General features: G+C 47.7%; 1 protein-coding gene across 1 annotated transcript in view; it reads right to left on the reverse strand.

Moving 5' to 3' along the window:
* LOC144762990 (uncharacterized) overlaps positions 1 to 24140 on the reverse strand; it is a 318770-nt gene that overhangs the window by 287910 nt on the left and 6720 nt on the right. The window lies entirely within an intron of this gene.

The following is a 24140-nucleotide window of genomic DNA, read 5'->3' on the forward strand; positions in this document are numbered from 1 at the left end:
CACTGGGCCAGGGTCAGACTAATTTGCATATAGCCAGGTTCTGAGCTGGGATGGGGCAGTGAGATAAATAACGGTGATGGATCAAGCCCTGATCTTTGGACTGGGTAAGAGTGGTCTGCTTAATTCAGACACTCTGTTAATCACCACCCCCTTTTCTGTATCGTTTTTGACCACTATAGGTGTGGCAGGGTATACTCAGACATGAGTCCCTTTCTCACTGCTCCATCAGGATTCAAGCAAGCCGGGCCGAAGAGGCTGAAATGCCAGAAACCGGTCCCCGGTAGCTTGTCTCCTTTCTGGTGAAGAATTGGCTTGGTAGTTTGGTCTGCCCTGTTCCCATGATGCACTGGGCCAGGGTCAGACTAATTTGCATATAGCCAGGTTCTGAGCTGGGATGGGGCAGTGAGATAAATAACGGTGATGGATCAAGCCCTGATCTTTGGACTGGGTAAGAGTGGTCTGCTTAATTCAGACACTCTGTTCATCACCACCCCCTTTTCTGTATCGTTTTTGGCCACTATAGGTGTGGCAGGGTATACTCAGACATGAGTCCCTTTCTCACTGCTCCATCAGGATTCAAGCAAGCCGGGCCGAAGAGGCTGAAATGCCAGAAACCGGTCCCCGGTAGCTTGTCTCCTTTCTGGTGAAGAATTGGCTTGGTAGTTTGGTCTGCCCTGTTCCCATGATGCACTGGGCCAGGGTCAGACTAATTTGCATATAGCCAGGTTCTGAGCTGGGATGGGGCAGTGAGATAAATAACGGTGATGGATCAAGCCCTGATCTTTGGACTGGGTAAGAGTGGTCTGCTTAATTCAGACACTCTGTTCATCACCACCCCCTTTTCTGTATCGTTTTTGGCCACTATAGGTGTGGCAGGGTATACTCAGACATGAGTCCCTTTCTCACTGCTCCATCAGGATTCAAGCAAGCCGGGCCGAAGAGGCTGAAATGCCAGAAACCGGTCCCCGGTAGCTTGTCTCCTTTCTGGTGAAGAATTGGCTTGGTAGTTTGGTCTGCCCTGTTCCCATCATGCACCGGGACAGGAACAGACTAATTTGCATATAGCCAAGTTCTGAGCTGGGATGGTGCAGTGAGCTAAAAGACGGTGATGGATCAAGCCCTGATCTTTGGACTGGGTAAGAGTGGTCTGCTTAATTCAGACACTCTGTTCATCACCACCCCCTTTTCTGTATCGTTTTTGGCCACTATAGGTGTGGCAGGGTATACTCAGACATGAGTCCCTTTCTCACTGCTCCATCAGGATTCAAGCAAGCCGGGCCGAAGAGGCTGAAATGCCAGAAACCGGTCCCCGGTAGCTTGTCTCCTTTCTGGTGAAGAATTGGCTTGGTAGTTTGGTCTGCCCTGTTCCCATGATGCACTGGGCCAGGGTCAGACTAATTTGCATATAGCCAGGTTCTGAGCTGGGATGGGGCAGTGAGATAAATAACGGTGATGGATCAAGCCCTGATCTTTGGACTGGGTAAGAGTGGTCTGCTTTATTCAGACACTCTGTTCATCACCACCCCCTTTTCTGTATCGTTTTTGGCCACTATAGGTGTGGCAGGGTATACTCAGACATGAGTCCCTTTCTCACTGCTCCATCAGGATTCAAGCAAGCCGGGCCGAAGAGGCTGAAATGCCAGAAACCGGTCCCCGGTAGCTTGTCTCCTTTCTGGTGAAGAATTGGCTTGGTAGTTTGGTCTGCCCTGTTCCCATGATGCACTGTGCCAGGGTCAGACTAATTTGCATATAGCCAGGTTCTGAGCTGGGATGGGGCAGTGAGATAAATAACGGTGATGGATCAAGCCCTGATCTTTGGACTGGGTAAGAGTGGTCTGCTTAATTCAGACACTCTGTTCATCACCACCCCCTTTTCTGTATCGTTTTTGGCCACTATAGGTGTGGCAGGGTATACTCAGACATGAGTCCCTTTCTCACTGCTCCATCAGGATTCAAGCAAGCCGGGCCGAAGAGGCTGAAATGCCAGAAACCGGTCCCCGGTAGCTTGTCTCCTTTCTGGTGAAGAATTGGCTTGGTAGTTTGGTCTGCCCTGTTCCCATGATGCACTGGGCCAGGGACAGACTAATTTGCATATAGCCAGGTTCTGAGCTGGGATGGGGCAGTGAGATAAATAACGGTGATGGATCAAGCCCTGATCTTTGGACTGGGTAAGAGTGGTCTGCTTTATTCAGACACTCTGTTCATCACCACCCCCTTTTCTGTATTGGTAGTTTGGTCTGCCCTGTTCCCATGATGCACTGGGCCAGGGTCAGACTAATTTGCATATAGCCAGGTTCTGAGCTGGGATGGGGCAGTGAGATAAATAACGGTGATGGATCAAGCCCTGATCTTTGGACTGGGTAAGAGTGGTCTGCTTAATTCAGACACTCTGTTCATCACCACCCCCTTTTCTGTATCGTTTTTGACCACTATAGGTGTGGCAGGGTATACTCAGACATGAGTCCCTTTCTCACTGCTCCATCAGGATTCAAGCAAGCCGGGCCGAAGAGGCTGAAATGCCAGAAACCGGTCCCCGGTAGCTTGTCTCCTTTCTGGTGAAGAATTGGCTTGGTAGTTTGGTCTGCCCTGTTCCCATGATGCACTGGGCCAGGGTCAGACTAATTTGCATATAGCCAGGTTCTGAGCTGGGATGGGGCAGTGAGATAAATAACGGTGATGGATCAAGCCCTGATCTTTGGACTGGGTAAGAGTGGTCTGCTTAATTCAGACACTCTGTTCATCACCACCCCCTTTTCTGTATCGTTTTTGGCCACTATAGGTGTGGCAGGGTATACTCAGACATGAGTCCCTTTCTCACTGCTCCATCAGGATTCAAGCAAGCCGGGCCGAAGAGGCTGATATGCCAGAAACCGGTCCCCGGTAGCTTGTCTCCTTTCTGGTGAAGAATTGGCTTGGTAGTTTGGTCTGCCCTGTTCCCATGATGCACTGGGCCAGGGTCAGACTAATTTGCATATAGCCAGGTTCTGAGCTGGGATGGGGCAGTGAGATAAATAACGGTGATGGATCAAGCCCTGATCTTTGGACTGGGTAAGAGTGGTCTGCTTAATTCAGACACTCTGTTCATCACCACCCCCTTTTCTGTATCGTTTTTGGCCACTATAGGTGTGGCAGGGTATACTCAGACATGAGTCCCTTTCTCACTGCTCCATCAGGATTCAAGCAAGCCGGGCCGAAGAGGCTGAAATGCCAGAAACCGGTCCCCGGTAGCTTGTCTCCTTTCTGGTGAAGAATTGGCTTGGTAGTTTGGTCTGCCCTGTTCCCATGATGCACTGGGCCAGGGTCAGACTAATTTGCATATAGCCAGGTTCTGAGCTGGGATGGGGCAGTGAGATAAATAACGGTGATGGATCAAGCCCTGATCTTTGGACTGGGTAAGAGTGGTCTGCTTAATTCAGACACTCTGTTCATCACCACCCCCTTTTCTGTATCGTTTTTGGCCACTATAGGTGTGGCAGGGTATACTCAGACATGAGTCCCTTTCTCACTGCTCCATCAGGACTCAAGCAAGCCGGGCCGAAGAGGCTGAAATGCCAGAAACCGGTCCCCGGTAGCTTGTCTCCTTTCTGGTGAAGAATTGGCTTGGTAGTTTGGTCTGCCCTGTTCCCATGATGCACTGGGCCAGGGTCAGACTAATTTGCATATAGCCAGGTTCTGAGCTGGGATGGGGCAGTGAGATAAATAACGGTGATGGATCAAGCCCTGATCTTTGGACTGGGTAAGAGTGGTCTGCTTAATTCAGACACTCTGTTCATCACCACCCCCTTTTCTGTATCGTCACCCTGCAACTGCAGGCACCAACAAGCGTCCAGCGGCTTCACTTTGTCGTCTTCCCTCGAGGATCCAGACTTCAGAGCCTGACGAGACCTGGATTCCCAGAACTCTCCGACCTCAACTCACATCTGCAGCAAAGCTGAGACCCGTGGGTGCGACGAGACACGTGGGACCGGCCATCTTGAAAGAAACTGCACTTCGCTTCCAGCACGGCTCCCGAGGTAAACTCGACCCAGTGCTTTGGGGATTGAGAAGCCCCATCCCCGAGCAGCTCCTGCACCGAAGGTCAGCCCTCCAGCTTCCACGAGATCTGCGTGGGGCCCTTCTGCTTGTTTGCTGCTCGACGTGTTGTCTGGTCATTTGCCGGCTGGCTAGTGGCCTCCAAGACGACAAACCTTGAAATCTTCACTGCTGGTCTGGTTGCTCCAGACTGGCCCTTGCTCCCTTCCAAAAGAGGGGCACCCCGGACTCTCCTAGTCCGCACCAGACGCCTTATCCACTCACCGCGTCGGTTGCCTTTGCCAAGGCCTGTTGACTCCAATCCCGGATCTGACACTGCCGACAGCGAGAGCCTGTGTGGGACAGCTCGTGCCTCCATCCTGGTTGTCGAAGACACCTCCTGGTCCACGTGGCTGCTGAGTCAAGCGTCCACTCTTCACTTGATCGCGACGACGACATCTGGTTCCTTCCTGGTTCCACTCCAGTCACTGGCTAGTGACTGTGAACATTGTCCCCTCTGCTTTCAGGTCTTCAGCATCTCTGATCCATCCTTGGATCACACCGGACATCTTCCTCCTGGTCGCCTGCAGCATCTTTTCTTCCAGGCTCCATAGACTTCAACGCCAGAACCCGACACGACTTTGCACCTATGCACCCGCAGCCCGTGGGTGAGGTAACAAGAGCATTTCAGTGCTCAAGGGTAGATTGACTCTCCTAGTGTCCAGTTCCACAGTCGTTTTAGTCCTAACTAGTCAGGATTGTCCGTACTTACTTTTTTCTTGAACTGTACTGTCCATAGACGTTGTTACGCTCCTCGCGTGTGAGTTCACACTCTGCACACGCGTTCCGTGGGCCTCCTATTACTTACCTAAAGTTAGGATAGCGTAGTCCCAGCGATCTTACAGCCTCTGGACAGCTCCATTCCTTCTATCGACTTTCACATTCCACTTACTTAGTATATGGTTTGCCGTGCCCCTAGGGCACCATTGTAATTTTGTGCAACTTATCGTATTTTTCCTAAGAGATTGTCATGTGCTTAGCCCTCTGACCTCATAAAGAGTTCAGAGGTGTTTGTTAATAATAAATATATTGTTTATTTTCAGAACAACCTGTGTGGTGTCCTTTCATCTGGTATTCAAGGGGTTATATTGTGGTAAAACAGCTGGCTTCACATGCCAAAAGAGTTTAGCCTAAGACTGCTTTGTCCATGCTACCATTAGGATAGCTGGTCTATAAGATCGACTTACAACCAATCACCATAAGGGTTGTTTGGACTGATACAAGGTGATCACTAGAACTAGTGAGCATCATATATCAGGCCAACGTCTCACACTCTCAACCTCTCTAATCCTTTCCTTTGTGATCCTAGGTATTTTGATCTCTGTAGGCCCTTTCTCTTTCCTCTTTGTGAGTGCCTTTTTGTCTTGTATGTATGTTGTCAATCAAACAGGTGTAATGGAGTGTGGCTACGAGCGTCGAGATGGTGGTCCCACTCCAAGTGTGCTTTGGACCCTTATATCATTCACTCATATCCCTGCTAGTCTCAGGAGCACTGGACACCACAACTACTCCTGTACCTGCCTGCGGCTGCCTCGCAGAAATCCTGCTTCTGCTGGACACCACCATTGTCTCCTGGGGCTGTGTCATCTGGCCTGCCCACACACAAGATGGCTGCCCCATGGAAAGGCTGCACTGAGGGTCTGTGACCCAGGACCACTGGGGCTCAGAGGAGGGCTTGTGTGGTCTGCTTAACGCTTCCATGGCCCCCAGATGTGCTGCCTCTGACTTTGTGGCCCGGGACGGATGTGAAGCCCACAGGACTGCCACAAACCTGCTTGCCATTGAGGTCTATCCGTGGCCTGCTGGTCTGCTGCTCGTATCACAGCACAAGCCTCTATTGGCTGCTTCTGGCCACGACCTCAGACTCCAGATGATAGCCTGGGGAGAGGGCGGGCTGTGGCCTGGTGAGTCGCACAGATCCTTATTGTTGGAGCGGGGGTCCAATAGGAGGATCTCAGGCCCCACCCTTTGCTGACTATACCTGCCTGCGATGTCTGGGCTCCCGCTAGACGCATGACCGGGCCAGCCTTTGGGGGCGGGCCATTCTAAATAGGCCTTCTTGCCCTTGTCCTACGTTGCTCCGCGATGGCCTGCTGGTAGCTGATCCCCAGGAGGTTCTCGGCAGGGCGTTGATTGAGCAGGTGAGTAGGCTGCATGGTGGAGCTGGTAACAGTGGTAAATCCCTGAGAGAACTGGGGCACAGTAAGACACTTGCTAGTCGTCAAGGACCCCTTCTGTAGTAGATACAGGTACTAGATTCCCTAGGGGCTGGCGCTGACCTGGGGGCTTGGGGTGGATGGAGTGAAGCCTACTTATTCCTGGGCCCACAAAAGCCCCATAACCTGCTGATTTGAAGATGCTGGGGGGACTTCCTGGTTGCATCCCCTGGCCCCCGGTACTCAGCTATACCCTCACGTGGCTCCTGATGTGTAGACTTCCATCCAAGTGCTAAAGTCTTGCTCCCCATACAAGGATTAGACCCCATGGACTGAGAGGAAGGCAGCCTGGTAGTGGATCATGCACAAGACACCTGGCAGCCATGACAGACTTCGAGGTGTTGGACTGAGGATCCTTCCGGTGCATCGCTCTTGAGGCCTCGTGGCCTCCATAGCACCACGAAGACCCTAAGACGACAGGTTACCGTCCATATTTGCCTGATTGAGATGCCATCGAGACGCCATTGCCTTCCCTGCGGCACGTATAGTGGAACTGGTTCCTGGTTGGGAAGCTTCCTGCTGGGTAGCTGGTGGAGTGTAAGAGGAGTATTGACCCTGCCCTGCCTAGCCTATGCAATGGTCTCCTGACCAAGAGGTGTTACCTCCTCTTTGAATTGGTTTACCTCAATGGGGAACATCTACCTCCCCACGTGCTCACCATGGGCAAGGATAAACTATTAAAACTTCCTCCATCTCAAACCTGCAAAGACCAGTATATCACAGGTTGCTCCACCTCTGAAGACGCCATCCCGGCTAAAAATCCTTCAATGGAGTGAGATCTGTCCACCATCCTCCAGGGTATCCATTCTTCTCAGGACTTTGTCGAGACCAAGATAGGGGAATTGCTTGTCGACATTGGTTCTCACCAGACAAGACCCCAAAAAACACGACGGCCAGGATCTCTGATGTGGAATCCTGCACATCCTTGGTGGAAGATGATGTTGGGAAACTGAAGGTGCAGAGCTCCATTGACTGGCTGTGGATAATGAAAATCACTCCTGCCAGAACATTCTAGGCTTCATTGGCATTACGGAGAGAGTGGAACCAACGCTAGCTGTGACCTTCTTGGAGAGCTGGATTAGATCGTGGATGCCCTAGGATCGCTTCTCAGAATGGTTTGTTGTGGAGCACGCTCACAGGGCTCTCGTGCCCAGACCACTCCTGGGGGCCCCACTCAGACCAATGATCGGCTGAGTGCTCAACTTTAAAAACAGAGACACTATCCTGCAGGAGGCCCATTGCAGTGCCTTAACTTGACTTTAAGCCTCTCCATATCCTTTTGTGGAACTTTAACATGCACATAGACTGTGCCAAATGCACCACAGTACTAAAATACTCTCAACTGTTCCTTCCTAATGCTTTACTGCTTCAAGAAGGAAAATGCTACTTACCAGTATGCATCTGTTCTTTGCATGTAGAGCTGCAGAGTTACACACTATGCATAGATGGCCACCTAGTGTTGGGCCCAGATGTTTGCAGTTTGTTTTGTTGTAGAAAAGTCTTTGGAAGTCACGGGATAGGTGACTCCTCCTTTGGATGATACTGCGCATGGGCATCGGCTCCATCCCCAGATTGTTTTTCGCTATTAGGGAAGTGATGGAGCTGTACTAGAAGAAGTGATGTCCATGTAATTTGTATCTAATTAAGATAATACTGGAACAGATAAAGGTAGCTGGGGACGCGGGTGGGCGTGTGTAACTCTGCAGCTCTACATGCCAAGAACAGAAGCATACTGGTAAGTAGCATTTTCCGTTCCAGCTGCAGATTACACACTATGCATAGATTGTAGAGAAGTACCCACACCTAGCGGCGACCACCCCTATCTGTTGCAGTTGTTTGACACAGTGTTTTTATTACAGCCTGGCCCACAGTGGCTTGTTGTTTAGTTTGCACATCTACACAGCAATGCTCTGTGAATGTGTGCGGTGTAAGCCATGTAGCTTCTCTGCATATGTCATCTTGTTCCCTAAGAATGCCATTGAAGCCCCTATTTTTCTTGTTGAGTGGGCTTTTGGAGAAATTGTTGAAGTATGTTTTGCCTTTTGGTAACATATTTGTATACATTTAACAATCCATCGGGCGATCCCTGATTTTGATATAGGGTTGCCTTTATGTGGCGGTGAAAAAGACACAAAAAGTTGTTTTGTTTTACGAAAAGTTTGTGTACTTTGGTAGCCTTTACTGTAGGTGGACTGTGTAGGGGCTTTGTACGAGGTAAAAGCTGTGTCTGAAGTATATCCCCTGGTGGTACCTCGATAGGATGAGCGAAGAAATGAACGTCTGGGAGCATGCGACTGCAGGGCTCCCATAGATTTGGCAGTGTCTGTATCCTTTTTCATTTTCTCTAGTGATACATCTACGTTGGGTCCAAATAGGTGTTGCTCATCAAAGGGTTGATTAAGAATGGCACTTTGTACCTCAGGTTTGAACCCTGATATACGTAGCCAGGCGTGTCTGCGTAGTAAAACGCTGGTGTTAACTGCCCTAGAGGCAGTATCTGCTGCATCGAGGGCACTCCGAATAGAGATGTTCGTGATGTTTTTCCCCTCTTGGATAAGCTCGTTTGCTCTATCCTTGTACCTGTCAGGGAGGTGCCTCATTAATGACTCTAGCTCATCATAATGTGCCCTGTCATATCTGGCTAATAATGCCTGTGTACTGGCGATACGCCACATGTTTGCTGCTTGAAACGCTGTTCTTTTTCCTGATGCGTCAAGTAGCTGAGACTCCTTTTCTGGTGGTGCAGCGTCACCTGATGTTTGTGAGTTTGCTCTCACTGTGTGCATTGGAAACTACAAGTGAGTCTAGTGGTACTGGACCTTTAATATATGCCGGGTCTCAGGGGGCAGCTTTATATTTTTTCTCTATACCAGGGTAAATGGCTCGAGTTCTGACTGGGTCCTTAAAGACTTCAGGAGCATGCTTGATCACTCCTTTAAGCATCGGTAAAATGGATGAGAACCTTTGTGCGTTTTCAAACGTATCCATTAGGAAGTCTTCCTCAACAGGGTCTGTATGTATGTCTACTCCAATGATATTGTGGAACCCTGTAAATTAATTCATTAAATCTTATAGTGTCTTTTGGTGGGGAAGGCCTTGAGGGGTATATGTCATCCTGAGGGACATTTGGGACATCTGGGGTGGTATAATCATCCCACGGGTAAGGGGATCCTGTAGGCGGGCTGGATCAGGTATGTTACTCCCCATATCGTCAGAGCTATCATCCCTGTCTGGTATGATAGAGGATGCTGGGGAATGCTGTGGTATGGGAGGCTGTGGTGATGGTACAGGTGAAAGAGAAGGGGAAGGCAGTCTTAAGGGAGAGGTAGCCATGTCCTTCTTCTTTGAATGCGGAGCTGGAGCTGGTGTGTCCAGTGGTCGCTTTTTTGAAGCCAAAATTAAGTGTCCAGTAATTGGATCCTTAGCGAGAGTCTTTTGAGCAGGGTCTAGATAAGGCAAATCCTCCGCAGGAGGTCGATCTTTTGGTGTGGAGGAAGGTTTCGGCAGAGAAGCGGCTTGTTTTTGTGTCTTGACAATGTCTTTTACCGGGGAAGTAGGAGTGTTTTTCGGCTCCGAAGCTTTTTTCGGTTCCGAGGTTTTTTTTGGTTCCGGTATGGTTTTTGGATCCGACGGTTTCTTCGGATCCGATGGCTTTTTCGGTTTCGATTGTTTTTTTGAATCCAAAGCGGGTTTGCTTGGTTCCGACCTGGGTTTCAGTGCCGAAGGAGTATGTTTCGGCGCCGATGGTTTGGATGTAGGCGTAGTCGGTGCCGTTGTCTTTTTCGGTGCTGGTAGATGTGCGCCGGAACTGTGTGAAGGCATACTCGAGCCCGAGTCGCCTAAAGGCTTAATTGGCTTTGTAGCCGGGCCTGAAGGTGGGGCAGTAGAAGCAGAGTGTTGTTGTGCACCCGAGCCCGAGGGCGGGGGTGTGATCGGGGCCGCCTTTGGGTGTGTCGAGGAAGGGTCGGGGTCGACGGTCTTACTTACGACCCGCTGCGCTGGAGTGATGTCCTCGACATCAAAATCTTCAGCCTTGGAGTTGCTGTCAACGTCATGTTGTTCTGGAATGTTGACGCCTTCCTCGAAGATGTCGTCCGGAATCAGAGCTGAAGATCTTTGAGCCATTGTTCTCCTCGCTCTTCGGTCCTGGATAGTCTTTTTGGAGCGGAAAGAGCCACAAGCTGAACAGTCTTTCGCCTCGTGCCCTGGAGAGAGGCAGAGGTTGCACACTTCATGAAGGTCGGTGTGGGGAAACTTCGACCCACATTGAGGACACTTTTTAGAAGGCGTCCTTTCCATGAGCAGGAGTCAAGGCGTAGCTCGGCCCAAAGGCCGTCGATGACGACCGCATCGAGATACTCGATGTTGAAGAGTTGTGTCGACTGGAAAGCGTTCGAAACTAAGTTTTGTAAGTTGGTGAGGAAATCAGTTTCAACACGGAGCGCTGAAAACACATCCGAGCCCTGTGGCGGAAAAAAACAATCTGATATTTGATATTTGATATTTATTGATTTGTATAGCGCTGAATCACCCATGAGGGTATCTCGGCGCTGGGGACGGAGGAACATCAGAACAGGAGGGAAGAAATTTAGAAGAGGTGGGTTTTTAACATCTTTCTAAATTGAATCAGATTGAGTCCTGAGCGTAACTGAGGAGGCAGGCTATTCCAGAATCGGGGGCAAGATAAGAAAATGCCTTGCCACCACTGTGAGCCTTTTTGATTCTGGGAATGGTGAACAAATGTTCTGTGCTAGACCTGAGAGTTTGTGATGGGATATAGGAGGAGAGCTTGTTGGTGAGATACATGGGGCCCTTGCCATTACGGGCTTTGTGAATAATACAGCCTATTTTGAACTTTACCCTTTTCTTTATGGGGAGCCAGTAAAGTTGATTGAGTCGGGGTCCAGAGGGTGTTCTAGATGGGGCATTGTTGGTGAGTCGGGCAGCAGTATTCTGCACTACCCGGAGTTTATTAATGGCACTTTTGTTATCCGAAAACAGGAGGGCATTACAATAGTCAAGCCTACTGAATATTAGGGCCTGCATGAGTGGTTTTTTTTGTAGAGGAGGGTAAGAGTGGAAAAATCCTACGCAGGAGGCCAAGAACATAGTAGCAGGAACCTGCGGTGGTGTTGCCACTTCTTTGGGAGTGGGGCTGTTCCCAGCTCCTCTGGCCACCAAGTAGGTGACCAGAGAGTGTTAGCTCCTCCAAACAACATGATCTCTGATTTTCCCCCGTTGAGTTGCAAAAGTTGTTACGCATCCAGGCAGCGATAGATTTCATGCCTTCGGAAAACAACAGATCAATTTTGGGTGTATGTTTATCAAATATTAAAAGGAGCTGGGTGTCATCTGCGTATGAGATTGTAGTAAGAAAGTTGGTGGTCCTCCTCAGTGCTGGCCCCTGAATGCCTATGTCTTGGAGCCTTTCCAGAAGGATGTGATGTGAAATGGTGTCAAATGCTGCTGACAGGTCAAGCAGCACCAAAAAGCGCTTCTTGACCGTTGTCAGCAGCCATGCGTAAATTGTCAGTAACCTCAATAAGGGCGGACTCGGTATTATGTTTAGCCCAAAACCCAGATTGAGAAATATCCAGTAGTTGGTGAGTTTCCAAATAATTGGACAAGTGTCTATTAATGTGTTTTTCAATGAGTTTAGACTGTAAGGGTAGAAGAGATATGGGTCGATAATTAGTGATTTCGGAGGTTGTGACCTTGGGGTCTTTACGTACGGGTTTGATTTGCGCATCTTTCCAAGCCGATGGAAGGCGGCCCTCCCTAAGGGAGCAATTCAGAATAGAGCAGATCGGGAGAGCTAGTTGTTCCGCAAATTTAGCAGAAATCCTGGCCGGAATGGTGTCCAAGGGTGAGCCAGATTTCATTGCTTCTATAAGTTATATAACTTCCTTCATATGAATCTGGGGAAAGGTGTGGAGTTGGAAAGATGTGGTATAACTGTCAGGAGGGCAGACCGTGGGGGGAAGGGAAGAAGTGTTAGCAGCAATGATTTTCTGGTAGATTGTATCAATTTTGAGGATAAGATGCTCCGCGTCATCATTGCATATGGACTGTGAGGGGGATTCCACAGTGTCACATGCTGATGGGCTAGAGTAGGCTATTACTATTTTAAATAGCTCCCTGGAATTGGATCCAGTCTTCTCCAATTGATGAGTAATGTGCATTTTGCGCACTGTTTTAATGTTATTGTGGTAAGCTGCTAAGGCGCATTTGTATTTAGTTCTGTCTTGTTCTAAGTGTGTGAGTCACCAGGTGCGCTCCAGTTTTTTACATTCACTCTTTTTAATACGTAGGGCCAGGGAGTACCATTCTGTAGTAGCAGTAGAGCTTTTGGGGGGGTGAGTGGCCGGTTTTAAAGGTGCTGCTTCATCCAGTACACTGGAGATAGTGTTGTTAAAATGGCTTAGTTGTTGTTCGACATTGAAATTGCGTCGATGTCCCATGTCGAAAAAGAAGAGGCAAGGTGATGAGCTTTGATTTTATGCCAGGGTCTGTACCACCTATCTGTGAGGGGTATGGGATAAGGTGAGATGGGGGGGCTTGTCAGATGGAAATTAACTACAGAGTGATCCAACCAAGTGAGCGGTAAAGTATCTCTATATTCAATGAATTGAGAGTTGGAAAGAATTAAATCAAGGGTGTGTCCTGCTAGATGAGTGGGATCGCTGTTGAGCTTGAGAAGCCCATGGGAAGCCCAGTCCTCTAGACAAGTTTTGGCGTCTAAGTTGTTTAAATCCTCACTATGAATATTAAAATCTCCTAGAAGTAGGAAATTTCGGGTAGCAGCAATATGGGGGGCGATAAATTCAAAAAGACGACCATTAAAGTCGTTTATTGGTCCAGGGGGTCTATAAACCAGTGCTCATTTCCAACTCTGTTGGGGGTGTAGTTCAATTTTAAAAATAAGACATTCGAATAATTTCGAACAGAACTGGTCAAGTATGGTAACTGGTATATGTTCTTTATAAATTATGGCTATACCTCCGCCCGCTCGTTCTAGCCTATCAAGTCTTTGAATGCGAAAGCTGGGTGGGAGAGCTAGAGCTATCGCAGGAACCGCAGAGGGTTTAATCCAGGTTTCCGTGAGAAAGCCCAGATCTGGGTTAGTATCCTCTAAGAGATCCCAGATGGCAGTGTGATGTCGGGGGAGAGATCGAACGTTTGCTAAGTGGCCTATCCATGTAGTATGGTGAGGTGGCTCGGCAGGGGGGTTCGTGTAGGGCCGTGTCTCGGCGGTAGAAGGTGATCTGGTAGTAATAGAATTAGCTGTAGTTTTTATGTTCTGCAGGGGGCTGGGCTGGTACTTACACTTATAGCAAGAAAAAGGTCCTTTGGGCCATCCTCCGAAGGGACATGATTGGGGGGCCGGTCTAAGCTTCAACAGGAATTCTCTAGTATAGGTGAGCATAGGTAAGGCTCGAGCCGAGCTATCAGGATTATCAGGGTTTAAAATGACAAGGGGTCCTGGCTCCTGGCGACGGAAAGGCGCGGACAGCCGCAGACAGGCTTGCATTAGACGCGCCCGCTGCGCGCGTCTGGGAGTGCATGGGATGATATAGTGGGTGGGCTAACAGCTGCAGGCAGCTGATTGGTCGCCCGGGCCAGGAAGTTGTGAATCACTTCCTGTAGCTCGGGTCTTTGTCCCGCCTCCCTCCACACAAACCAAACAATTGGACTAACAGTAAAAATACAGTGAGTGCCTTTTTAAAACAGCGGCGATTTTACCCTTGTGCTTTTTTTAAAAAAAAATCAGTGTGAGCCCTTTGCGGCGCTCCAAGTTACCTCCAGCGCTTCCACTCGCCTCTGGGAGTGCAGGGGATGATATAGAGGGTGGGCTAACAGCTGCAGGCAGCTGATTGGTCGCCCGGCCAGGAAGTTGTGAATCACTTCCTGTAGCTCGGGTCTTTGTCCCGCCTCCCTCCACGCAACCCAAACAATTGGTGGTGGACCGGGGAGTATGGACTAACAGTAAAAATACAGTAAGTGCCTTTTTAAAACAGCGGCGATTTTACCCTCGTGCTTTTTAAAAAAATATTCAGCGTGAGCCCTCTCCGGCGCTCCAAGTTACCTCCAGCGCATCCCTGGGGATGGAGCTGATGCCCATGCACAGTATCATCCAAAGGAGGAGTCACCTATCCCGTGACTTCCAAAGACTTTTCTACAACAAAACAAACTGCAAACATCCGGGCCCAACACTAGGTAGCCATCTATGCATAGTGTGTAATCTGCAGCTCATATGCCTCGAACACATGTCTTCTGGGGAATCACTGCCTGTTCCTGATGCATCTAGGGTATGATAGGGTTTTCCACACACGATTTACACGAGGCTTCCATGGCGTAGCAATCCTCTTATACCATTCCTACCTAAAGTTCCTCTGGGGAAGTTTTTGCCCTCACAGTAACACTGAGTGGTCATACCCTTAATCTTGTTTCAACATATGTGCACCCGGCAACTGGCAAGTATTCCCTTCGAGACCTCTCGACATTATTGTCGGCCCATCACTAAGGGTTGACGATAATAGGGGAAGGCTTTAACGCAGTCTTAGCTCCCAACAGTGATTCCACAGAGATCCCATCCCATCAACGCTGCACAAACGCAAAACATCTCTTACAATGGGCCTCCAGGTTTGTCATATTCGATGTGTAGAGAATGTGGAACTCTCGCCTGCTCCAATACAACCACATTTCTGCATGCTCACAGCACTCACTCCTGCATTGACTTAATACATTCATGCCTGCCCTTGAATACTGTGCAATCACTGATATTCAAATCCTTGCTAGCGAATCTATGACCATGTTCCCTTCCTCCTCCATTTGGGAGGCCCCACTGGAGCTCTCTGCCCTAGCTGGTGGCTGAACGCCTGGTTTCTCCAAGACAGGGACTATAAGCAGGCCCCGGGAAACAAACTTAAGCTTTACTTTCAGCAAGATAAATGCATGGATCGTGCCCCAGTACCCTGTGGCCAGTGGGTAAGACCACCATTAGGGGGGTTCGATAAAGGCTGCCTCAAAAAAAAGCATAGGGCCAAGAGGACCATCTCTCCAAGCTGAGGCTCAGATCATCCGTCTGGAGCACACCAAGGCCATGGATGGCTGAGGTGACACACCTTGGCAATTTGAGCTCCTGTGGGAAGAAATCCTTCATATCACTCTAGACATGGCCAAAAAGATGCGGAGAGCTTCCACAACCCGAGTCTATGGGTAGGGAGATAAAAATGGCAAACTCCTTTAGTGTCTTGCCTCCTGCCCCTTAATAATCCTAGAAATTGTGGACGCTGAGGGTCATTCTCAGGGCGTCACAGCCTCCATTGCACAGACCTTCACTGAATATTACCATCACCGCTATATGGCGGCCTTATTTGAGGACCTGGGACTCAGTCCCCATTTGATATGGGCGATACCGCTCCCACAACTCTCGGGCGCCGATGCCCAGTTACTTGATAAACCTATCTTCTTAGATGAGATAGAGGGGGCTATTTCCGCCACTGTGTCTAGGAAGACCCAAGGCCCTGATGGGTACCTGAAAGAGTAATACAAAGCCTTTTAGGATACTCTATCTCAATTACTCCACACCCTGTATATGAAAGTAGCTAAGAACTGTACTTTCCCAGTAGATATTGACATTGCCACCATTGTGGTGATTCACAAAATACACCCTGCACTGTCCTCCTGCTTTGACTACGGTCTGATCTCCCTCATCAACACCGAGGCTAAAATGTATACCACGGTCCTAGCAACTCATCTTAAACAGGTGATCCACACCCTGATCCACCCGGACCAGTATGGCTTCCTGCCCCGCTGCAACACAAGGCACTGCCTTCGGTTCCTAAGCGTGGCAATGACCCATCATTGTCTCCTCCCAACTTACAAGGCCCTGCCATTAAATCTCTTTTCATCGTACGACACTTTGTTTCTTTAGTTACGGTTGCTCGCCTGTTCTTAAGATGGCAACTCATCTCTTCTGTTGACTGAGTGAAATAAATCTGTGTTGCAGCCTGGATTTGGGGTATAATTTTAATGCTAAGTAGTATGTCTTAACTTAGGTGGGTTTTGCAGGCTTCTGCATGCTTTTGAGATGGGATTACTGCTTCATGAGCGTTGAAGAGTGTAACGGTACTCATGCTGTGGTGTGGGAATGGTCAGGATAAGATCGGTTCAATTGGCTATAAATAGAAAGGAGTCAGGTGGGTGAGCTTGGCAGCTGATGTGAAGATAAGAGAAAGAGAACACGCAGTTATGGAAGAGGGAGAGAATGTAGAGGAGGCGATAAGGTCACAGACCGCGACATTCAAGGCAGAGTGGTCACTATTACGGGTTTGGGAAAGACAGGTTGTCATTAGGATTTAGACTGGTAACGGGGAGGTGGGAAGGGGTGATTGTTTGGCAGAAGCAAGGACTTTTTGCACTTAGACGGATTGGTCTGTTGTATTTATTGAGTAGTTTAAATGCTGATATTGTTTGTCTCGAATGCACTGGTTTCAGATATTTTTTAAAGGAAAATGGAGAAAATGTTGTTGGGCATGTTTTTTCACAAACTGGGAGGGGTGCAATGATCGAAAACGTATGATTTCAAAGGCACAAGTATAGAAGGGTCTGATTTAATTATGTTTTGAACAATAGGTTTAGCTGTTCTTTTTCTGTTTCATTCAGTTATCCCTGACAAAGGTGTAAAGATGGCTGAAATGCATTAGTTGGAATTTTGTGCGGTTCTGGAATATGAATTATATATCTCTACATGCTTAAGTTGAAGCCCGGATAGGTATGCTGAAGGCATTTGAAAATTAAACAATAAAACCCCAATGAGAAAGCTGCTGTGCTAGCAGTGATTTTGAGTGACTTCTAGCAAGTGTACTAGTTAGTTAGTTAATTCTTTATTCGGTTTTCAAAGTACATAAAAAAACATAAAAGCAGTATCAATAAAAACAACATTGTACATCAGTATAAAAAGTTATTACAATTCATGAAATACATGATATCCATGCGGAAAATTAAGCAACCCTTTTTCTTGCTGACTAATACATTAGTAATACTAATTTCTGAAATTCACATATTTTTCATGGAGCAGAACTTAAAAATACATTTCAGAAATGTCACAATGTATTTACAGATCCATTCGGATTCTAAAAACTGGAGTCGCAGCATGGCTGGGCGACATCTTCTAAAACCCATTTTTTTTAGCATCGGCAACAACCAAAGCCTACGGTGATCATCATAAAATTTACAAAACAGGACAGTATGAATTGTTGACTGTGCTGATGTTCTATCACATGGACAGGGTAATAGAATTTGGTCCCTACTATTTTGAGCTGGGAATGCCACCAGTCGATGGAAGATGTTAAATCTGAATCTTACCAACAAGTATCGCTCAAATTGTGACGAAACATAGCTTAGGTATGGCTCAATTGAAAGGGTAGTCTGTATCGCCATCGAGTGTTGTACAGAAGCTTTTCTTGCTTCTGTGGCAATACGCAGCTCTTCTACATGGCTCAATGCCCTCAGTTTCAATTCTTTTCTAGATATTTCCGAGATCCTATCAGGAGCGGAGTAATAATCTCCGAGCCCTATGTCAGTCAGAAACTTTTTCACATACCTAAGCCAACTGATTTTAACTGAGTGGTCTAATGACATACAATCCGCCACTATTTGCTTGGTAAGTGAATTTTCTGTCGATGTCCATATTCGTCGCCACAATAAAAGCGGTTGTATTTTTGCTAGGTCCGCCAAATGCGGGATCCCCAGTTCCGCATGGCACGCAAACGTAGAAACACTTTTGGGTGCTGCTAATAAAAATCTTAAGAAAGAATTCTCTGCTACTTGTAAGGAACTAGTATTAGTATATCCCCACAATCCATCCCCATACAAGGCACCGTTTGACTTTGGCTCTATAGATATGTAATAATTCTACGGGTGGCCTTTTTCCCAACTTTTGTGAAAAACATATAAGCGCAGCAATTGCCCGCATAAGATGATGTTTCCTGGCCTCAACTGCAGGTATCAAGTTTAGTCTGTCATCAATTATGATACCTAAGTAGGGGTATTGGCCAGTAACTTTGAGTCTTTCCTTGTCAAGGAATATAGCTTTCCCCCTTTTTTCCCTGATCCTCCTGCCATTATGTATGTTTTTTTATGTTTATTCGCAGATCAAGGTTCCCCATAAAAGTAGCGTACCTATCCAGGGCCTTCTGTAATTCGCGTGGGGTGCGGGCCAGTATCACGGTGTCGTCCGCTTAGAGCAGAGCGGGTATCGGGCGGTCTCTAACTTGCGGTAAGTCCTGGCCCCCCTTCAACATTGCCACCTCCAGTCCATTTGTATAGAGTGAAAAAAGAAAGGGGGCCAGGACACAACCCTGCCGGACACCACGCTCTACCCCAAACGACTCCGACAGCTGGCCTTTTACACCAAAACGTACCCTTGCTGTGAAGGCGAAGAATCTGGGAGTGATAGTGGACTGTGATTTATCCTTTGGACCCCACATCTTGTCCATTGTTGGGAAGTGCTTCGGCATCTTACGGATGTTGAGGAAATTTCTCCCTCTACTGTCACTCAATCACAGGAAAACAGTCGTACAGGCATTAATCGGGTCGCGACTGGACTACGCAAACGCTCTCTTTCTGGGTCTACCAAAATATCTCATGACCCGTTTGCAAGTAGTCCAGAATTCGGCAGCCCGTGCCATTTTTGGACTCCCAAGGAGAGCTGGCGCCACGGCCTTATTGAACACTCTTCATTGGCTACCTATCTCCAAGCGTGTCCTTTTTAAATGCCTGACTGTGGCCTTCAAGGCCCTTCATGGTATTGGCCCCAAATATATTGGGAAACGCATTTTCCGGTATGTGCCAAGCAGGAATCTCAGGTCATCTGGTCTGTCTTTGCTTAATGTTCCTGTAATTCGTCGTGCACGATTGGGAGGTCGTTCTTTCCGCTATCTGACACCCAAGGCATGGAACGAATTACCAGTGTCCCTGAGATCGGCTCCCTGTCTTCTGACTTTTAGAAAGGATCTGAAGACATGGCTTTTTAGGAAATAGTCTTTCTTTCTGTTTTTTCTGTTGTGTGGTTGCTTTCTATGCTGTCTTTCTTTGCCAAAGCGCCGGGACGCTCCTTTGGAGTTGCCGTGCGCTATAAAAGAAATAAAGTAACATAACATAACATAACCTTGCAGAGGCGTTCGAGAATAGTTCCCTCAGAAAACCAATTAAAGAGACCTCAATGCCCAATTTTAAAAGAACGGACCACAATTTTGCATGGGAAACGCAGTCAAAAGCAGCGGACAGGTCAACATACACCATATATAACCTGCCCTGCTTTGCACAAACGTATTTACCCAACAGCATAGATAAATTTGAGGCCTGCTCAGTCGTCCCAAAGCCCTCCCGAAATCCAAACTGGAGATCAGACAGAATCCCATCATCATCCGCCCACCGCTGTAAACGCTCAAGCACTACTCTCCCCACCACCTTGCCAAGCAAGTCCAGCAGGGAGGTCGGACGATAGCAGGAGACCTCTTGCCTATCTCCTTTCTTAAATATAGGGACCATGATGGATTTGGTCCAAGATGGCAGCAAACCGTTTTTCAATGCTGCCCTGAGCACCCTAGTCAATATGGGGACCCAGAGATCTACTTTATATTTAAAAAAATCTACGGGAACACCGTCTGGGCCCGGGGCTTTACCGTTTCTACTCGCATTTAACGCTTGGAGGACCTCAGTTATGGTTACTTCTAGGAATATGGGGTAGGCCACCGTCTTGGGGCTATCACTATATACTACATCAACCCCTTCTGGTTCCTGACCCTTCATGAATATTTTTGAGAAGTGGTCCACCCAAACTGATCCCTTAATGGCCACTTCAATGGTTGGAAGGGTTTTGCGATCTGATAGTAATGAAACTTTTACCACCCTCCAGAATGCCTCACTATTCTTATCTAGAGAGCTTTCATGCAATTGGTCCCATAAGGCTTGTTTTAGTTCGGCTTTCCTTTCTTTACATGCTCTGTTATAGTCCTTTCTTAGAGTTCTTATTTCTTCTTGATCCCTATTTGTTTTTTTAAGGGCCAATTTCAATTTCTTACGTGCCGCTGTGCAATTATGATTGAACCATCCTGTTTTCCTGGGACGGTCACTTTTTATTTTGACCGTTAATAGTTCATTTGTTTTCTCCAGGATTACCTCAAAATTATGTAGGACTTCATCCTCCGAGGTTCCCAAATCTAGACACTTGACTATAAAAGGATAGACTGCACGTATCACTTTTCTTGTTAATTCCCTTGCATCTACCTTATCCCATCTTAGGGAATATCCATTTTTCTTAGCTAAGTGTAAGGTATTCTGGGTTAATGCGCTAGATAAAATCTGTTGGGTGACCTGGGCTTGGTCCAAATAAAGTTCTAGGGTAACGGCACAATGGTCACTTAGTGTGTTCACCAGTAGATCAGAACTCATGATTCTATTAACCAGAGTATTTGATACTAGGATATAATCTACTGTGGTCTCACAGCCCCTTTCCAAAAAGGTTGGATCTAACTGATGGGATATCATATTTAATTTGTTCACCATCGTAAGCCCCAGATCTGAAAGGACATCATTCAAATATGCCCCCATAGGAGTATGGGTGAAATGGACAGTTGGTTCTTCATGTTCATCCACCAACCCACAAATATTACTATTACTACGTGCGCAGGGGTGCAAGTTAAAATCACCCCCATACTATATTTACACTAGCTCTACCTCCTACCTCATGTTTCAAATGGAGAGCTTTTGACGTAGGGAACCCAAAACGTTCAGAATCTGTCCTTCCGTAAGATTATTATAGAGATTAAGCAGAAGGATGGTCTCTTTGTTATAAAACGATAAGCTAAGCAACTGTTAATTTGGATCCAAGTAAAGAACTTTTGTTTCCAATCCATGGATTGTGTTTGCTATAAAAACCGACAAACCTCCCTTCGCCCTACCCGAAGTGGCTGCCACTGCAGGAGTAAAATAAGTCTTATACCCAACCAAATGCAATTCCGTCATGGCCCATGTCTCCTGGAGACAAATAACAGTATAATTTTGAACAAAATTCAGGGCACTTCCATCGTCAACCTTTGTGTGAAGGCCCGCTACATTCCAGGACATGAGCTTAAATGATTGCCCTTCGTTTACTGGTAGGCTATCATTGGTAGGGGTATAATAAGTGCCCAGTTGTCCCTCATCTGCGCATGTCTCCACGATACTTTCTTTTAGGTGTTGGATTGCTCCTCCCATAGGAGTTCCAGCATCATTTTGTTCTACCATGTTATTTACTCTCTGGTTGAGCTGCGTTAATAGAGGTTTAATCATATTGTCCTTCTCCTGTGCCTCTCGACCCCCTGCCATTGGGATTTTGGAGACTACGGGCTTAGCAGGAGTACCAGTTTTCCTAGGGTGGAGTCAATCCACACCTTCCATCCCGTAGAGCATCGAAAAATGATTGAAAGTCGGAATATTAAAACCTTGTTGTTCTATATCAAAGTTGTGGAAGCCCTGGTTTAAAGGTAATCTTTGTGGGTAAAAAAAGTCTTTGATTAAAACCATGATGTTCTATGGCATGCCTATCTAAACTCTGCCCTCCTAATGTATAATCTTTAGAATATGGGGCCGGCATCTGGGGATAAAAGTAACTGAGATAATGCGTAGAGATGGATTCACTTCCTCTCGTATCATACCAGTCGCCAATATGCCTCACAGCTCTATGGTCGTTAAAATTAATAATGATGGCGTCCCCGTTTTTATCTTTAGGCCTCGATCCGACCCAGTTTACACGCCTTACATTAAGAATTTCTCCATTCACATGGGCCGGCAGAGGTCTATTGTTACACAGCCAGTATATTACTTTGTTTCTTAGGGCTCGATGATCTTCCTTTATTCCCATAGGGAGCACGGGAACCCCTGCCATGACAATTACATAAGGGGCAGATTCTGGTGGCAAGTCTATTCTTCTGTTGGGTGCTCTATATGTATATTGGGAGGCAGTCACTCCATTTTCCTTGTCGGCCTTTTCGACCTTATTTTTGGAAAGTTCCAGTTTTTTCCCTGGTCCTATTTTCTCCCCCTTTTGATTACTAGTGTCTCGTTCAAGGACGGCTTTAGTGGATAACATCTTCTGTGATAAAGAAGATGTCTGTACTTTATTGGGAGATTTACGTGATAATTTTTGTGTAATATTTTTAACCTTTGTAGGTACAGTGGGACAGGAAGGACTTTGTTTAGTGGATGATGTCGAATTTATATTAGTAACCAGGGGATTAGTGATGACCAGACCTTTTACCAAGTCGACAAGTAAAAAAGAATTACCTTCGACCTGTTTCTCGATCTGATCTAGCTTTGTATTGATCATTCTGGTTCTCTCTAGGAGTGGAAGCATCAGGGATTTGACCAGGATTTCAATTTTTCCCAAGAGGTCACCCTCCTCAGTGGGACAATCAGGGCAGTGTGTGCTTATCCTGGGAAAAATAGAGGGCTGGACAACAACTGACGGGGCCGAGATCAGAGTCTTCTTTGGTAATTTTGCTATTTTAGCTTGGGGGGGTATCGGAGAACCACCCCCTATTTTCTTACTGACGGGATTAGTCTTCACTGGAGTTCTCTGGTTCAAATTAGACGAGGATGAAATAGGTAACCTTGGAGAGTCTGATAGACCGGTGTTAGTGCTACTGGAAGACAAACTCAAAGGGGTTAGAATAATACTAGAGCTATCTGAGTCTTCCTCATCCTCCACCAGCCTAGATCCCTCCCGTACAGCATTTATAGGCACCGGGGAAGGTACCGACCTAATTCGCCCCAGTGATGATCTCTTCCCTGTTATTAAATCCAAGTATAAACGCTTCTCTGCAAAGGCAATTTCCTTTTCAAGTATGTTAGAAGCTCTCTTGAAAAAGTGGTCCAGAGTGCCCGTGGCCACCCCATTAGAGGTTGCTAAGGTAGTGGTATGGCGAATTTTCCCAGAGCGCAATGGCATATTGACTTCAGACACTACTAACCAACAGTTTACAATGAATGTCACAATCGTACCTGATCACAACAATTTTTCACTAAATAGATGAATATCTACCGAATATGGGCAGGAGGCAGGTGTAAGAGGGGGGGCCCAGCCCGGCCTTGATCGTCCTTGGACGGCCTTAGACGGCCCGCCCTTTGCCCGGGCTTAGCCTGGCACCCGCCCGCGCACGTCACGCTAACGCGGGAATAGTCATGATTTAAATACTGGGAGGAAGAGGCGGAAAGAGGTCCCAGCTGCAGCATAGGTGGAGAGCGCTGTGCAGGCTGGGCCTCGCAGTCCCACCCGCGGTCATTACCTCACGCCCACAATTGGCTGTGCTCCCAGGGTCCAGGCTGATCCACGCTGCCAAGAGTCAGTAAAAATTCAATAAAAGAAGGTGAGCAGGGCTGTGAGTGAAAGCGGCAAAGTCTCCTCACTGGTAGCGGCTACGAGCGTCTCCCGCAGAGCGGGGGCCGCGAGCCGTAATAAGGCTGGTGGGAGGAAGAGGCGGGAAGAGGCCCCAGCTGCAGCGTAGGTGGAGAGCGCTGTGCAGGCTGGGCCTCGCAGTCCCACCTGCGGTCGTTACCTCACGCCCACAATCGGCTGTGCTCCCAGGGTCCAGGCTAATCCACGCTGCCAAAAATCAGTAAAAATTCAATAAAAGAAGGTGAGCAGGGCTGTGAGTGAAAGCGGCAATGTGTCCTCACTGGTAGCGGCTACGAGTGGCACCCGCGGAGCAGGGGCCGCGAGTCGTAATAAGGCTGGACGGAGGAAGAAGCGGGAAGAGGCCCCAGCTGCAGCATAGGTGGTGAGCGCTGTGCAGGCTGGGCCTCGCA

This window comes from Lissotriton helveticus, chromosome 6 (assembly GCF_964261635.1).
Source record: "Lissotriton helveticus chromosome 6, aLisHel1.1, whole genome shotgun sequence".
Taxonomy (NCBI): Eukaryota; Metazoa; Chordata; class Amphibia; order Caudata; family Salamandridae; genus Lissotriton; species Lissotriton helveticus.